This window comes from Aegilops tauschii, chromosome 3 (genome assembly GCF_002575655.3).
Source record: "Aegilops tauschii subsp. strangulata cultivar AL8/78 chromosome 3, Aet v6.0, whole genome shotgun sequence".
NCBI classification, from domain to species: Eukaryota; Viridiplantae; Streptophyta; class Magnoliopsida; order Poales; family Poaceae; genus Aegilops; species Aegilops tauschii.
The window spans coordinates 167,433,676-167,452,521 of record NC_053037.3 but is presented as its reverse complement, the minus strand read 5'-3'; the positions used below and the strand labels follow the sequence as shown (position 1 = coordinate 167,452,521).

At 47.9% G+C, this 18,846-nt stretch overlaps 1 pseudogene; it reads right to left on the bottom strand.

Annotated features, from left to right (window-relative positions):
* Nucleotides 1–18,846, bottom strand: part of LOC141042804 (uncharacterized) — a 136,786-nt pseudogene that overhangs the window by 60,832 nt on the left and 57,108 nt on the right.

Sequence of the window (18,846 nt, the reverse complement as noted above, 5' to 3'; positions counted from 1 at the left end):
TCACTCTTCCTCTTGAAGAAATACACCCAAGTGTATCTTGAATAGTCATCCACAATTACCAAGCAATACTTTCTACCCCCAAGACTATCAAAGGATGGAGGCCCAAAGAGATCCAAATGAAGGAGCTCCAAAGGCCTCTTCGAGTAAATGAGAGTCGTGGGAGGGTGAGTCTTCTCATGAAGCTTTCCTTCGATACAAGCACTGCAAGCACGATCTTTAGCAAAACTAACGTTCGTTAGTCCACGGACATGGTCCCCCTTGAGAAGACTTTGCAAAGATCTCATATTGACATGGGCTAAACAGCGATGGCAAAGCCATCCCACGTCAATTTTAGCCATTAGGCATGTCGCGGTCTTAGTGGGTCGCTCCGAAAAGTTAATCACATAGAGACCGTTCTCGACATGCCCAACAAAGGCTACTTTAAGAGTCTTGCTCCACAAGAGGGCACGGTATCAATATCAAAGAAAGTGGCAAAGCCCATGATAGCAAGTTGACGAACGAAAAGTAAATTGTATTCAAGGGACTCAACTAGCATGACCTTCTCGATCGTGAGATCATGAGAAATGACAACTTTGCCGAGTCCCAATACCTTAGAAGACGAGGCATCACCCCACTCGACATTGGTGGGCATAGATGGAATCTTGTGCACGTCCACCACCAAGTCCTTGCTTCCGATCATATGATTTGTAGCTCCACTATCGAGCAACCATGATCCCCCACCGGAAGCAAACACCTACAAGAGATCAATGCTTGGTTTTTGGTACCCATTTTGTAGTGGGTCCTTTGATGTTAGTAACAAGGGTCTTAGGAACCCAAATGGACCATTCAATATACTCATGAGGAGAACCAACAAATTTGGCATAAACATGCCCATCACTAGCACGGCATAACACATAAGAAGGATTAAAGTCGCCGGCTTTGCTGGATGGGGTGGTATTGCCCTTCTTGACACCGTCACCCTTCGCATTGTTCTTCTTCTCCTTGGAAGCACCCTCTCCCTCCTTCACAAAAGTTTGCTTGAGAGGAGGAGGTCGTTTGGTCTTGTCATTCTTCTTCTTGTTCTTGGGCTTGGGTGCGAACCCAATTCCCTCCTCGGCCACAACTTCCTTTTGGTTTCTCAAAAGGTCGTTGAGGTTCTTCTCACCTTGTATGCATGACACAAGGCCTTTATCAAGCTGCTCCTTCAACTTAGCATTCTCCTCAGCAAGGTGCACATGCTCACAACAAGGGTTAGTAGCATTTGCATTATCAATTAACACCATATGAGGAAAGGTGGCTTTCTCCTTAGTTAGCTTTACTTGGAGTTGATCATGAGACTCCTTGAGGCTAGCATGAACACCCTTCAAGACTTTGTGAGCCTTGTCGAGAATGTCAAACTCCTCTTTAAGTCTAGCAAGATCAACCCCAAGTTTTGCCTTCTCGGAGTTTAGCACACGAGACACAACAACAGCATGATCAAGATCTTTCTTTAACTTAGCATGATCATCGTTGTATGACTCCTCAAGAGCCAAACGAAGACCACGCTCTTCATCAAGAGCATTGGAAAGATCCGAAATCTCATCGGCATAGTCACGACTATGCCCCTCCATCTTAGAGATGGTATCTTCGTGAGCCTCGATCATGTCATTGGCTTCACCAAGTTGTTCCAAGAGAGCAACGAAGTGCTTCTTGGATTTACCCTTGAGCTTACCCATAAAGGTCTCAAACTCATTTTCCTCCACACTTGTCCCCTCATGTTCATCAATGCTATCCATCGAAGAAGGATGATTAATGATGGTAGTTTTGATGTTGGGGGTTACCTTGTTGGTCGCTTTAGCCATGAGACACTTGGCGGTGATGTTCTCATTGGGTGAGTCGAAGAGAGACATCCATGGAGTCTTCGCAATGGCAATGGAGGCCATGGCAACCGAATCACCATCTTCATCATCGTCATCATCCTCATTGTACTCTTCTTGTACCACCAATGCCTTGGGAGGAGACTTCTTGGTGAAGTTGCTCTTGTTGGGGAACGACTTGGCCTTGTCCTTTCTAATGAGCTTGCCACCATTGTCTTCCCTCTTCTCGTAAGGGCACTCCGCAACAAAGTGGCTCACATTGCCACAATTGAAGCAAGTCCTCACTAGTTGCTTGCCCTTTGCGCCACTTGAATTGCTCTTGTTGAAGTTTGGCCTTGTGTTCTTCTTGCTCCAAAATTGCCTTGAAGCAAGAGCCATGTGTTCATGATAGGCATACTTCGTATCTTCGAGGTTGCCCTCCTCTTCTTCCTCTTCATCCTCTTCCTCCATACTAACCTTGGCCTTTAGAGCAAGGTTGGGCTTCTTTACTCTTTGAGAGCGAAGAACCGCATTGTCGGCGGTCTTGTCCAAGATGCTCATAGCAACAAACTCATCCAACACTTCACTTGAGGACAAGGTGTGAAAGTCCGGCCTTTGACGAATTACGAAGGACATGGCTTTGTGGTAGGGCATCATTGCCTTGAGGAATTTGCGCTTGATCCAATTGTCATCTGTGTCCTTACTTCCATGATCTCGGAGAGAGACCGCGAGTTTGGTTACTCTCCGAAAAAGCTCACGAGGTTCTTCATCTTCTTTCATTGCAAACTCGTCGGCTTCATCTTGCACTACTTCATAGTTGGAGCGTTGAATGCTTGCGCTTCCCCGATAGAGGGAAACAACTTGGAGCCAAGCATCTTTGGCCACGGTGTAAGGCCGGAGATGAGGAAGATCTTCGGGTGGGATTGCTTCTTGGATGATGAAGAGAGCATTCTCATTGAATTGATGATCCACAACTTCTCTAGGAGTGAAGTTACTTCGGTCATGCGGATAGAAACCTTCTTCAATGATTCTCCAAAGGTTAGTGTTCACATGATTTAAACGACGCTTAAAACGATAGACCCAAGAATCAAAATCTACATTCTTCTCAATCTTAGGAGCCGGGCCGGCATGATTTAAATGAGTGGAAGGGAGCGGACCACCATAGACAGGTGGAGGTTCCACATGGGCAAAGATGCCGGTGCCCTTTTTACCACTAGAAGAAGGAGCTTTCTCGCTAGTAGCTTCCCCTTTGTCGGAGGTAGCATCTGTCACCTTGTTGGCGGAATCACCCACTTTCAACGGTGCGGTGGAAAGCTTAAGCCCTTCTAAGTATTTATTAAACATGCTTTCGACCTCGGTAGTCATGGAGGTTTTCAATGTGTCCAACGCCACATTTAATTCCTCACGAGAGACCGCGGTTCCCCCATCTCCCGTAGACGAGACCGGATTCACACCGGAGTGCTCCTCCACACCGTCTACGACGTCAACCATACTCTTCGGACGGTAAAGTCCTTAAAAAAGAAACCTGGCTCTGATACCAATTGAAAGGATCGATATAGTTGACTAGAGGGGGGGTGAATAGGCAACTAACAATTTTTAGCTTTTCTTTACCAAATTAAACTTTGCATCAAAATAGGTTGTCTAGATATGCAACTAAGTGAGCAACCTATATGATGCAATGACAACAAGCACGCAAACAAATAAGAGATATAACACGAGTAAACTTGCGAAAGTAAAGGGACGAGATAACCAAGAGTGGAGCCGGTGAAGACGAGGATGTGTTACCGAAGTTCCTTCCTTTTGAGGGGAAGTACGTCTCCGTTGGAGCGGTGTGGAGGAACAATGCTCCCCAAGAAGCCACTAGGGCCACCGTATTCTCCTCACGCCCTCACACAATGCGAGATGCCGTGATTCCACTATTGGTGCCCTTGAAGGCGGCGACCGGACCTTTACAAACAAGGTTGGGGCAATCTCCACAACTTAATTGGAGGCTCCCAACGACACCACAAAGCTTCACCACAATGGACTATGGCTCCGCGGTGACCTCAACCGTCTAGGGTGCTCAAACACCCAAGAGTAACAAGATCCGCTAGGGATAAGTGGGGGGAATCAAATTTTCTTGGTGGAAGTGTAGATCGGGGCCTTCTCGACCAATCCCGAGCAAATCAACAAGTTTGATTGGCTAGGGAGAGAGATCGGGCGAAAATGGAGCTTGGAGCAACAATGGAGCTTTTGGGGGAAGAGGTGAGTCAACTTTGGGGAAGAAGACCCCCTTTTATAGTGGGGGAAGCAATCCAACCGTTACCCCCCACTTCAGCCCTGCAGAGAGCGGTACTACTGCTTGGCCAGCGGTACTACCGCTAAGCCAGTGGTACTACCGTTCCCTCCCGCGGTACTACCGCTGGGCCCAGAGCGGTACTACCGCGGTGGTCAGGGTGGTACTACTGCACACGAGCGGTACTACCCCCCACTGCCGCGACAAGTACCGTAAAACCCGACATGGAAAAAGCCCCACGAATCGAGGCGGTACTAGCATGAAGCGGCAGCGGTACTACGGCTGGGGGCTACAGCGGTACTACCGCTGTGGAGCGGTACTGCCGCTTGTAGCACCCAAGCGGTACTACCGCTCTGGCCCGCGGTACTACCGCTGGGACCAGAGAGGGCACACTGAGAGAGGGGAACGAGCTCATCAACGAAGCGGAAAGGCTCGGAGGGTGTGCAAAGGAAGTGTACGTGATGATTCCACCCTAGCCTTTCCAAAGCGGACCTCCTCTTGATAGTACGGTGATCCCTACGAAACTAGTCCACCAAACTAATTCGAAAGTACTACACCGTCTTCGCTTCAAACTCCGAGGGGAGGGAATCGTCTCGTGCCAAAGGATAAATCTCTGAAAAAACTCAATGCACACGATAAGTCCGCAAAAGCATTATCATCAATCACCAAAATATCTTAGGGATAAATATGCCCTTACACTGGTTCTACCGTCGTGCTTCGCGTACCGGTGGCTAGTGGGTGTCTGTTTCTCCAACTTTAGTTGAATCGAGTGTGACTACACCTGGTCCTTGTTGAAGGTTAAAACAGCAAACTTGATGAAAAATCATTGTGGTTTTGATGCGTAGGTAAGAACGGTTCTTGCTAAGCCCGTAGCAGCCACGTAAAACTTGCAACAACAAAGTAGACGACGTCTAACTTGTTTTTGCAGGGCATGTTGTAATGTGATATGGTCAAGACGTGATTATATAAGTTGTTGCATGAGATGATCATGTTTTGTAACACAGTTATCGGCAACTTGCAGGAGCCATATGGTTGTCGCTTTATTGTATGAAATGCAATCGCCATGTAATTGCTTTACTTTATCACTAAGCGGGAGCGATGGTCGTGGAAGCAATAGTTGGCGAGACGACAACGATGCTACGATGGAGATCAAGGTGTCAAGCCGGTGACGATGGTGATCATGATGGTGCTTTGGAGGTGGAGATCAAAGGCACAAGATGATGATGGACATATCATATCACTAATTTTGATTGCATGTGATGTTTATCCTTTATGCATCTTATTTTGCTTAGTACGGCGGTAGCATTATAAGATGATACCTCACTAAATTTCAAGGTACAAGTGCTCTCCCTGAGTATGCAGTGTTGCTACAGTTCGTCGTGCCGAGACACCATGTGATGATCGGGTGTGATAAGCTCTACGTTCACATACAACAGGTGCAAGCTAGTTTTGCACACGCAGAATACTCGGGTTAAACTTGACGAGCCTACCATATGCAGATATGGCCTCGGAACACTGAGACCGAAAGGTCGAACGTGAATCATATAGTAGATATGATCAACATAGTGATGTTCACCATTGAAAGCTACTCCATCTCATGTGATGATCGGACATGGTTTAGTTGATATGGATCACGTGATCATTTAGATGACTAGAGGGATGTCTATCTAAGTGGGAGTTCTTAAGTAATATGATTAATTGAACTTTAATTTATCATGAACTTAGTACCTGATAGTATTTTGCATGTCTATGTTGTTGTAGATCAATGTCCCATTCTACCGTTCCGTTGAATTTTAATGCGTTCCTAGAGAAAGCTAAGTTGAAAGATGATGGTAGCAACTACACGGACTGGGTCTGTAACTTGAGGATTATCCTCATTGCTGCACAGAAGAATTACATCCTAGAAGCACCGCTAGGTGCAAGACCCGCCGCAGGAGCAACTCCGGACGTTATGAATGTCTGGCAGAGCAAAGCTGATTACTACTCGATAGTTCACTGTGCCATGCTTTACGGCTTAGAATCGGGACTTCAACGACGTTTTAAACGTCATGGAGCATATGAGATGTTCCAGGAGTTGAAGTTAATATTTCAAGCAAATGCCCGGATTGAGAGATATGAAGTCTCCAATAAGTTCTATAGCTGCAAGATGGAGGAGAATAGTTCTGTCTGTGAACACATACTCAGAATGTTTGGGTACCACAACCACTTAACTCAACTGGGAGTTAATCTTCCTGATGATAGTGTCATTGACAGAGTTCTTAAATTATTGCCACCAAGCTACAAAAGCTTCGTGCTGAACTATAATATGCAAGGGATGGATAAGACAATTCCCGAGCTCTTCGCGATACTAAAGGCTGCGGAGATAGAAATCAAGAAGGAGCATCAAGTGTTGATGGTTAACAAGACCACTAGTTTCAAGAAGAAGGGCAAAGGGAAGAAGGGGAACTTCAAGAAGAACGGCAATAAAGTTGCTTCTCAAGTGAAGAAGCCCAAGTCTGGACCTAAGCTTGAGACTGAGTGCTTCTACTGCAAAGGGACTAGTCCTGGAAGCGGAACTGCCCCAAGTATTTGGCGGATAAGAAGGATAGCAAAGTGAAAGGTATATTTGATATACATGTTACTGATGTGTACCTTACTAATGCTCGTAGTAGCGCCTGGGTATTTGATACTGGTTCTGTTGCTAATATTTGCAACTTGAAACAGGGGCTACGGATTATACGAAGATTGGCTAAAGACGAGGTGACGATGCGCGTGGGAAATGGTTCCAAATTCGATGTGATCGCAGTCGGCACGCTACCTCTACATCTACCTCCAGGATTAGTTTTAGACCCGAATAATTGTTATTTGGTGCCAGCGTTAAGCATGAACATTATATCTGGATCTTGTTTGATGCGAGACAGTTATTCATTTAAATCAGAGAATAATGGTTGTTCTATTTATATGAGTAATATCTTTTATGGTCATGCACCCTTGATGAGTGGTCTATTTTTGTTGAATCTGAATAGTAGTGATACACATATTCATAGTATTGAAGCCGAAAGATACACGTTTAATAATGATAGTGCAACTTATTTGTGGCACTGCCGTTTAGGTCATATTGGTGTAAATCACATGAAGAAACTCCATGCCGATGGACTTTTGGAATCACTTGATTATGAATCACTTGATGCTTGCGAACCATGCCTCATAGGCAAGATGACTAATACTCCGTTCTCCGGAACAATGGAGCGAGCAACAGGCTTATTGGAAATAATACAAACTGATGTATGTGGTCCGATGAGTGTTGAGGCTCGCGGCGGGTATCATTTTTGTCTGACCTTCACCGATGATTTGAGCAGATATGGGTATATCTACTTGATGAAACATAAGTCTGGAACATTTTAAAAGTTCAAGGAATTTCAGAGTGAAGTGGAAAATCATCGTAACAAGTAAATAAAGTTTCTACGATCTGATCGTGGAGGTGAATATTTGAGTTATGAGTTTGGTCTTCATTTGAAACAATATGGAATAGTTTCGCAACTCACACCCCCTGGAACACCATAGCATAATGGTGTGTCCGAACATCGTAATCGTACTTTATTAGATATGGTGCAATCCATGATGCCTCTTACTGATTTACCGCTATCATTTTGGGGTTATGCTTTAGAGATGGCTGCATTCACATTATATGGGGCACCATCTAAATCCGTTGAAACGACACCATATGAACTGTGGTTTGGCAAGAAACCCAAGTTGTCATTTCTTAAAGTTTGGGGCTGCGATGCTTATGTGAAAAAGCTTCAACCTGATAAGCTCGAATCCAAATCAGAGAAATGTGTCATCATAGGATACCCAAAGGAGACTGTTGGGTACACCTTCTATCACAGATCCGAAGGCAAGATATTCGTTGATAAGAATGGATCCTTTCTAGAGAAGGAGTTTCTCTCAAAAGAAGTGAGTGGGAGGAAAGTAGAACTTGATGAGGTAATTGTACCTGCTCCCAAATTGGAAAGTAGTACGTCACAGAAATCAGTTCCAGTGATTCCTACACCAATCAGTGAGGAAGCTAATGATGATGATCATGAAACTTCGGATCAAGTTACTACCGAACCTCGTAGGTCAACCAGAGTAAGATTCACACGAGAGTGGTATGGTAATCCTGTTCTGGAGGTCATGTTACTTGACCATGACGAACCTACGAACTATGAGGAAGCGATGATGAGCCCAGATTCCGTGAAATGGCTTGAGGCCGTGAAATCTGAGATGGGATCCATGTATGAGAACAAAGTATGAACTTTGCTTGACTTGCCCGATGATCGGCAAGCCATAGAGAATAAATGGATCTTCAAGAAGAAGACTGACGCTGACGGTAATGTAACTGTCTACAAAGCTTGACTTGTTGCAAAAGGTTTTCGACAAGTTCAAGGAGTTGACTACGATAAGACTTTCTCACCCGTAGCTATGCTTAAGTCTGTCCGAATCATGTTAGCAATTGCCGCATTTTATGATTATGAAATTTGGCAAATTGATGTCAAAACTGCATTCCTTAATGGATATCTTAAAGAAGAGTTGTATATGATGCAACCAAAAGGTTTTGTCGATCCAAAAGGTGCTCAGAAAGTGTGCAAGTTCAAGCGATCCATTTATGGACTGGTGCAAGCCTCTCGGAGTTGGAATATACGCTTTGATAGTGTGATCAAAGCATATGGTTTCATACGGACTTTTGGAGAAGCCTGTATTTACAAGAAAGTGAGTGGGAGCTCTGTAGCATTTCTGATATTATATGTGGATGACATATTGTTGATCGGTAATGATACTGAATTTCTGAATAGCATAAAAGGATACTTGAATAAGAATTTTTCAATGAAAGACCTCGGTGAAGCTGCTTATATATTGGGCATCAAGATCTATAGAGATAGATCAAGACACTTAATTGGACTTTCATAAAGCACATACCTTGATAAAGTTTTGAAGAAGTTCAAAATGGATCAGTCAAAGAAAGTGTTCTTGCATGTGTTACAAGGTGTGAAGTTGAGTCACACTCAATGCCCGACTACTACAGAAGATAAAGAGAAAATGAAAGGCATTCCCTATGCCTCAGCCATAGGTTCTATCATGTATGCAATGTTATGTACCAGACCTGATGTGTGCCTTGCTATTAGTTTAGCAGGGAGGTACCAAAGTAATCCAGGAGTGGATCACTGGAAAACGGTCAAGAACATCCTGAAATACCTGAAAAGGACTAAGGATATGTTTCTCGTTTATGGAGGTGACGAAGAGCTCGTCGTAAATGGTTACGTCGATGCAAGTTTTGACACTGATCCGGATGACTCTAAGTCACAAACCGGATACGTATTTATATTGAATGGTGGAGCTGTCAGTCGGTGCAGTTCTAAACAGAGTGTCGTGGCAGGATCTACGTGTGAAGCGGAGTACATAGCTGCTTTGGAAGCAGCAAATGAAGGAGTCTGGATGAAGGAGTTCATATCCAATCTAGGTGTAATACCTAGTGCATCGGGTCCAATGAAAATCTTTTGTGACAATACTGGTGCAATTGCCTTGGCAAAGGAATCCAGATTTCACAAGAGAACCAAGCACATCAAGAGACGCTTCAATTCCATCCGCGATCAACTCAAGGAGGGAGACATAGAGATTTGCAAGATACATACGGATCTGAATGTTGCACACCTGTTGACTAAGCCTCTCTCACGAGCAAAACATGATCAGCACCAAGACTCCATGGGTGTTACAATCATTACTATGTAATCTAGATTATTGACTCTAGTACAAGTGAGAGACTGGAGGAAATATGCCCTAGATGCAATAATAAAGTTGTTATTTATATTTCCTTACATCATGATAAATGTTTATTACTCAGGCTAGAATTGTATTAACCGGAAACTTAGTACATGCGTGGATACATAGATAAGCAGAGTGTCCCTAGTATTACTCTACTTGACTAGCTCGTTAATCAAAGATGGTTAAGTTTCCTAGCCATAGATATGTGTTGTCATTTGATGAACGGGGTCACATCATTAGAGAATGATGTGATGGACAAGACCCATCCGTTAGCTTAGCATAATGATCGTTTAGCTTTTTCTACTATTGCTTTCTTCATGACTTATACATGTTCTTCAGACTATGAGATTATGCAACTCCCGAATACCGGAGGAACACCTTGTGTGCTATCAAACGTCACAACGTAACTGGGTGATTATAAAGATGCTCTACATGTGTCTCCGATGGTGTTTGTTGAGTTGGCATAGATCGAGATTAGGATTTGTCACTCCGTGTATCGGAGAGGTATCTCTAGGCCCTCTCGGTAATGCACATCACTATGAGGTTTGCAAGGAATGTGACTAATGAGTTAGTTACAGGATGATGCATTACGGAACGAGTAAAGAGACTTGCCGGTGACGAGATTGAACTAGGTATGATGATACCGACAATCAAATCTCGGGCAAGTAACATACCGATGACAAAGGGAACAACGTATGTTGTTATGCGGTTTGACCGATAAGATCTTCGTAGAATATGTAGGAGCCAATATGAGCATCCAGGTTCCGCTATTGGTTATTGACCAGAGATGTGTCTCGGTCATGTCTACATAGTTCTCGAACCCGTAGGGTCCGCACGCTTAACGTTCGATGACAATTTGTATTATGAGTTAAGTGATTAGATGACCGAAGTTTGTTCGGAGTCCCGGATGAGATCACGGACATGACGAGGAGTCTCGAATGGTCGAGAGGTAAAGATTCATATATTAGAAGGTTACGTTCGCACACTGGAATGGTTCGGGTCGTATCGGATAAGTTTCGGAGTACCGGGTTTTACCGGAACCCCCCCGGGAAGTTAATGGGCCACACATGTGCCTTAGTGGAGGAGAGAGGGCTGGCCAGGGAGGTGGCACGCCCCCCCCCTTGCCAATCCGAATTGGATAAGGGGTGGGGGCGGCGCCCCCCTTTCCCTCTCCTACTCCTCCTCTCTATCCCTCTTTGATATTCCGAAAAAGGAAAAAGGAGAGGGGAATCCTACTTGGACTAGGGAGTCCTAGTAGGACTCCCCACACCTGGCGCCCCCCCTTGGGCTGGCCATTTCCACTCCCCCCCTTTATATACATGGGAGGGGGGTGAGGGAGTCCTGGACTAAGGGATCCTCGGGCGTCCGGCCTGTTAGCCATTGGTCGGACTGATGGTCTGTGAAGATATGAAGACCGAAGACTGCACCCGTGTCCGGATGGGACTCTCCTTGGCGTGGAAGGCAAGCTTGGCGACCGAATATGCAGATTCTTTTCCTTTGTAACCGACCTTGTGTAACCCTAGATCCTCCCGATGTCTATATAAACCGGAGGACTTAGTCCGGAGGGGGATATACTCATTACCATAGTCATACAAGCTAGACCTCTAGGGTTTAGCCATTACGATCTCGTGGTAGACAACTCTTGTAATACTCATATTCATCAAGATCAATCAAGCAGGAAGTAGGGTATTACCTCCATAGAGCCCGAACCTGGGTAAACATCGTGTCCCCTGTCTCCTGTTACCATCGACCTTAGACGCACAGTTCGGGACCCCCTACCCGAGATCCGCCGGTTTTGACACCGACATTGGTGCTTTCATTGAGAGATCCACTGTGCCGTCCCCAAAAGGTTTCTATGGCCCCTTCAATCATCGGCAACAACGCTGTCGAAGGAGAAACCTTTCTCCCCGAACAGATCTTCGTATTCGGCGGTTTCGTATTGCGGGCCAACTCGTTTGGCCATCTGGAGCAGGTCGATAGCTACGCCCCTGGCCATCAGGTCAGATTTGGGAGCTTGAACTACGTCGCGGACATCCGTGGAGATTTGATCTTCGCCGGATTCGAGACCGCGGCAACCACTCCCGGTCACCTTGATGAACATGACTTAAATCTGTCATCAATCCGTATCCAGGAGATAGCTCCTGTAACAGCTCTGGCCTTAGATTCGGAGCATACAGCGCCGTCCAAGGATTGGAGGCTCAATCCCACCACGGAGGCCACAGATTCCCCGATGTTGGAGCCGCACATGGACTTAACCTCACACAATCTTTGTGTTTCCGGAACTCCAGACTCGTCTCCGGGCATAAGTTCCGAACCATGTGAGCCCGCGGATGTCAAACTTGATCATTTATCGATCTTCGAGTTCAGCACCGCAGACATCTTCCAGCACTCGCCCTTGGGCGATGTGCTAAACTCTTTAAAGAGCATGTCCTTGGTGGGGGACTCACAGCCGAACTATGTTCGGTTCGAACTAGGGGCTGATGACGGAGAATCTCGCTTCCCACCCGCCACCCACTTCATAGCCACAATCGAGGATTTAACCGACACGCTTGATTACGACTCCGAAGACACCGACGGTATGGACGACGATGCCGATGAGGAGCAAAATCAAAGTCCGCCATTCACTGGACGCTGGACGGCCACCTCTTCGTACGATGTGTATATGGTGGACACACCCAAAACAACCAACGACGATGACAAAGAAAATCCAGTCGAGAATAAACCTCCTAGGACACAGCAGAAACGCCGGCGTCCTCGGCGCCGCTCAAAGTCACGTCATTCAAAAGACAGCAATGCTGGCACCAGTGAAAATAATACTCCGGACGATGCCGAAAACAATGCAGACCTTGCCGAAGTAATATCCGAATAGGAGGAGCAAGCAAACGGGCAAGCTAGCCCCGACGAACAGGCCAGGCCCAACGAATCAGAGGACGGTAGTTATCGTCCGCTCTCTGAGGATGAGGAAAGCCTCGGCAACGAAGATTTCATCATGCCTGAGGAACCTCTCGAGCAGGAGCGCTTCAAGCGCCAGCTAATAGCAACGGCACGAAGCCTAAAAAATAAACAACAACAGCTTCAAGCTGACCAAGATCTGCTCATCGACAGATGGACTGATGTCCTGGCAACCGAAGAATAGGGCCACAGACGCCCAGCCAAGAGTTACCCAAAGCGAAGGCTGCTACCCCAGTTTGATGAAGAGGCGCCGGAGCCCATACCTCCCTCGCGTAATACGGCCGATCGACCACTACGCGATCGGGACAGTGTGGCGGACCGACCACCACATGGTCGGGATAGAGCGGCAACTCAGGCCGAACAGCAGCCTGTCCCACCGCCTCATAAAAATAGAGACGAAACAGCTCGGGGTCATAGATACGACCTCCGGCAGACCCTGGATAGTAGAGCAGGACATACCCGATCGATTTATGGATCACAGGGACGTCCCTCGACACATGATGATGGATACCTATTCGGGCGTGACAAACCTAGTCACACCCGAGCCGATAACCGCAGACGAACTCCATCGGAGCTACGGCGCAATGCGGCCAGATATAGAGGCGCTGCACACCCTCTTTGCTTCACTGATGAAGTAATGGACCATGAATTCCCCGAAGGGTTCAAATCCATCAATATTGAATCATACGACGAAACAACCGACCCCGCGGTATGGATCGAGGATTTTATTCTCCACATTCACATGGCCCGCCGAGATGACCTCCATGATTTCAAATACCTCCCACTAAAGCTCAAAGGGCCAGCCCGGCACTGGTTTAACAGCCTGCCTGAAAATTCCATCGGTAGCTGGGAGGACTTGGAAAAAGCTTTTCTTGACAACTTCCAAGGTACATACATCTGGCCACCAGACGCCGATGACTTAAGTCACATAGTCCAACAGCCTGGAGAGTCAGCTAGGAAATTCTGGACTAGATTCCTAACTAAAAAGAACCAGATCATTTATTGTCCGGATGCCGAAGCCCTAGCGGCCTTTAAACATAGCATCCATGACGAATGGCTCGCCCGCCATCTCGGCCAAGAAAAGCCCAAATCTATGGCAGCCCTCACGGCACTCATGCCCCGTTTTTGCGTGGGTGAGGATAGTTGACTGGCTCGTAGCAAAAACATAGCCAGTGAGGTGGGCCCCTCCGAGGTCACAAACAGCAATGGCAAGCTCTGACGTAACAGACACAAGCGCCGAAGCAATGGTGATAATACCGGTGACACTACAGTTAATGACGGATTCAGCGGCTCCAAGCCCGGTCAGCGGAAAAAGTTGTATAAAAGGAACAGTCAGGGACCATCCAGCTTGGACCGTATAGTCGATCGTCCGTGCCAGATACATGGCACCCCAGACAAACCAGCCAATCATACCAATAGGGATTGTTGGGTCTTCAAACAAGCCGGCAAGTTAAACGCCGAGAATAAGGAAAGGGGATCACAAAGTGAGGACGATGACGAAGAGCCCCGGCAACCGAACTAAGGGGGCAGAAGAAGTTCCCCCCTCAAGTCAAAACGGTGAACATGATATATGCTACACACATCCCCAAAAGGGAGCGCAAGCGCGCACTAAGGGACGTTTATGCGATAGAGCCAGTCGCCCCAAAATTCAACCCATGGTCATCATGCCCGATCACTTTTGATCATCGGGATCATCCGACCAGTATCCGGCATGGAGGATCAACCGCACTAGTCCTGGACCCAATCATTGGTGGATTCCACCTAACGCGAGTCCTCATGGACGGTGGTAGCAACCTCAATCTGCTCTATCAAGACACAGTGCGCAAAATGGGCATTAATCCATCAAGGATCAAGCCAACAAAGACTACCTTCAAAGGAGTCATACCAGGTGTAGAGGCCCACTCTACGGGCTCAATCACACTAGAGGTTGTCTTCGGATCCCCTGACAACTTCCGAAGCAAAGAGTTAATCTTCGACATCGTCCCATTCCGCAGTGGTTATCACGCACTGCTCGGACGGACTGCATTTGCTCGGTTCAACGCGGTGCCGCATTACGCTTATCTTAAGCTCAAGATGCCCGGTCCATGCGGCGTCATAACGGTCAACGGAAACACGGAACGCTCCCTCCGTACAGAGGAGCACACCGACTCCCTAACAGCAGAAGTACAGAGCGGTCGTCTCAAGCAGAACCGTAATCCGGTTGCCGAGCCCCTGGACATCGTAAAGAGGGTCCAGACTACGCTGCAACAGGACAGCTCGGCTCATCAAGAGCTCGATTAGCAATTCGGCCTCCATCCCAGCCCCGATCAGGTAGTGGCATTCGTACCACGCGTGCACAATTACGCACTAGAAATCCCACGGGCATCGACGGAGGCACAACTAGCTTGTGATCCACAGTTCGGCTCGACCGATCCGGGACACACATATACTTTCACTATTTCCTTTTTTTCCAGGTTTCTTTCACATAGGCCTTCTTTGACGGCCCGACTACCGGTCCTGTCAAAGGATAAAAATACCAGGATGGCAAGAAGCACAGACGTATAGGGGAACCTCTAGAGGTCAACTCAACGACCACTCTACCTGTTGTCAGGACCCACACGCAGCTCGCCTTTGGTCATGGCATGTTAAATAGCCGCTTGCTTATCGCACTATTTGTATTAATGCGCTTTGACGCATTAACCCAATTATAATGGAAGCAGTTTGTGGCATAAGTTTAAGGGCCCCAGATGTTACCTCTGCTCTCTTTCTGTTTTCCTTTTCCCATTTGATAACTTATCTTCTAGCACCCGTACACTTTGGTACGTTTCATATTTGCCAGGGGCTCCCCAGTGCCCCACAAGATGGCAACAAAGTCCAAACACTTTTTTATAGTATAGTTCGGCACCCCGAATTTAGCATTATGTGCATTGGCTCCGAATCATGTCTTTGGTCAATAGTTGGGTTGCACAACTCCTGTGCTTGCTACCTTACGTTCCGCTATATCGGCTAAGGTAGTAAAGGGAGAACTACTATGATTGTGCCCTGGTTTATCCAAAGGAGCACCTTAGTAGAGAAAGCCGAAAACTGACTGTCATGATGTGGCGAGCGCCGGTCAGCTGTTCGGCGGTTGCAAATCGTTGGAGATTTCTTCCGCGTTACGCGAAGGATTGGTACTTCCCGATTAGACGCTTATAGCACTCTAGTTCAGAAACTATGGGCTGCGTCCATGTTTTTATTGTCGAACTCCTATGGCTAAGTGAGGGTGTTAAAGCTGAATAGTCTGGTTGCCTGGTTCGTTGCGCTAAACAACTCCTTCAAGGACCATATAATTGGATCAAGATTGTTTAGATTCCATCCCGAACACCTCCGTACTACCTACGTGGGGGAAGAAGCCGACGACTGGCCAACCCTCAGATCTCATACAACACGGCCGCACAGGAGGTGAAATTAAAAACATAACAATCATTATATTACAAACCCACTTTGTTTCATCATAGAAGGCAAAGACAACACGAATGTATTCATTCGAAAATAATGTCCTGCCCACACTGCGTTGCCACAATGCGAGACCCCTCTAGGACATCCGCAAAATAGCGCTCGGGTGTGTGGTGCTCCTTGCCCTCTGGCGGCCCCCTGGCCAGCTCGACGGCGTTCATCTTCGCCCACCACATCTTGCAACGGGCGAAGGCCATACGCGCACCTTCAATACAGGCCGATCGCTTGACGACGTCCAACCAAGGACAGGCGTTCGCAAGCCGCCTCACGAGTCCGAAGTAGCTGTCGGGCATAGCTTCGGCTGGCCATAGCCGGATTATCAAATCCTTCATGGCTAGTTCGGCCACCCTATGCAGCTCCACCAGCTGTTTCAGCTAATCGGTGAAGGGCACGGGATGCTCTGGCGCAAGATATTGTGACCAGAACAGCTTCTCCGTGGAGCTCCCTTCTTCAGCTCGGAAGAACTCTGCGGCGTCGGACACACTTTGCGGCAGATCAACAAAAGCCCCTGGAGAACTCCGAATCTGGGTTAGTAAAAGATACTTCCTCTTTGCATATTTGCTTTGCATACTGAATGCCTTACCCGCCGCAATCTTCCTCGCCTCTTGGATCTCTTGGAGGGTGCCCTGGGCTTCATTCCGGGCTGTCTCCGTGCTCTGACGAGCCTTGGAAAGTTCGGCCTCTTTAGCCGACGCGACACGCTCCAAGGTCTCGCACTTCTTCACCGTGTCATGGAGCTCTTGTTGGACCTCGTTGACCCGGGCCTTGAGCTTCTTATGGGCAGCCTGCTCCTTGACGGCCTTCCCCTCAGCTTCGCCTAGGGCCTTGACCTCGGTCGTTGCTCCTATACATATCAGGACACTTCGGTCAATATATATCATCCTACTCTTTCCGAATACTTCTTGGGTTATTACATACCTTGATACTCCTGGAGCTGCCTCTTCACCTGGCCGAGGTCCTCCTCGGCCTTCTCCAGTCTCCGCTTAAGTTCGGAGACTTCAGCAGCATGTGAGGCCGCGGACAGCAGCGACGCCTGCATATTCATTCCTGACAAGTTTAGTTAGTTTCCTACAATAAAGGATTGATCCTCTGTCCGACTTTTCTTTCCGAACACCGGACAGTGTCTCAGGGGCTACTGACTATATTGGGATTTTTACGTCGCTTACCTCAAAACCTGTCAGCAAGCTGCTGCAGGCTTCGGTCAGTCCGCTCTTGGCGGACTGGACCCTCTCAATCACCGTACCCATAAGGATACGGTGCTCGTCCACAACGGAGGCACCTCGAAGTGCCTCCATCAGATTATCCGGTGCCCCTGGTTGGACAGGGGCCACCGGTGGAATGGGCACACCCCCCTATTTCAAAGGAGGTCGCTCACCGGATTCCGGAGCCGTATTGGTCTCAGTAATCATATTCGACTGAGGGCCGAACTGAATACGGTCCTCCTCGCCAGTCTCTGTGGGGATTTGCTCCCCCGTGTGTCCGGCGGTAGAGGTTTTGCCCTTTGGCCCTCCCTTGACAGCGTCCGGAGCCTCTCCTTGGCCTGGAGCGGTCCTTCAGGACAACACCTCGTCGTCTCCTTTGGCCTTGGGAGAGTAAGCGGCCGGTGGTGTCTCGCTGGCCATCTCCTTTGAGTCCAACGAACCTCTAGATGAGGATCGCTGGGAGCTGTCGTGGGCCGGACTGTAATAACATAATTAACCATGTCAATACATTCAAGAGGAGAGGCTGGACATATGGGTGTGCGGGAGTCATAGCACTTACGATGCAGCTTGAGGCTTGGTGCGAGGGTGCCGCTCTGGACTGCTGTTGATGTCCCACGCGGAGTTATCCGCGAAGGAGCCCTTCCCCTTCTTGGACGTCCCCGCCTCCAGGTTCGTGGAGGCCGCCCTCTTCTTCCTTCCCTCATCAGGGGGAGGGTTGTTCTCCTCCTCCTCCTCATCATCGTCATCTTCGGTGGCGGAGGAGCGGGTCTTGTCTTCGGACGTCGCGTCCGAAGCGCTCTTGCGACGGGGGCCACTCCGGACCCCCTTGGCCTTCTTCGCTGGCCCTGTATAGGGCGCCGGCACCAGCATCTTCGCTAAGCGAGGAATGACTGGTTCTTCGGGTAGCGGAGCCGGACACTGGATCTGCTTCGCCCTCTTCATCCATTCCCGAAGAAACAATGACAGTAAAATTTCAGATATCCGCCTTGAAAGCAGACAAGTAGATGACGTGTTGGAAACTCACCTCGCTGGCAGGGTGGTTAATGTCGTGCCCACTATCCGAATCCATGGCTGGCGGTGTTTCGTTGCCCTTGAAGAGCAACTTCCAGGTATCTTCGTGAGTGGTCTCGAAGAGCCTCTCCAGGGTATGGTGCTTCTTCGGATTAAACTTCCATAGCGGGAGGCTTCGGCTTTGGCACGGGAGAATCCGGCGAACTAGCATCACCTGGATTATATCGACAAGTTTGACATTCCTGTCCACCATGCTTTGAATGCGCGTCTGCAGCGCTATCAGCTCGTCTGGCGAACACTAGTTCGGGCTTTTCTCGACCCAGGAGGTGAGCCGCATTGG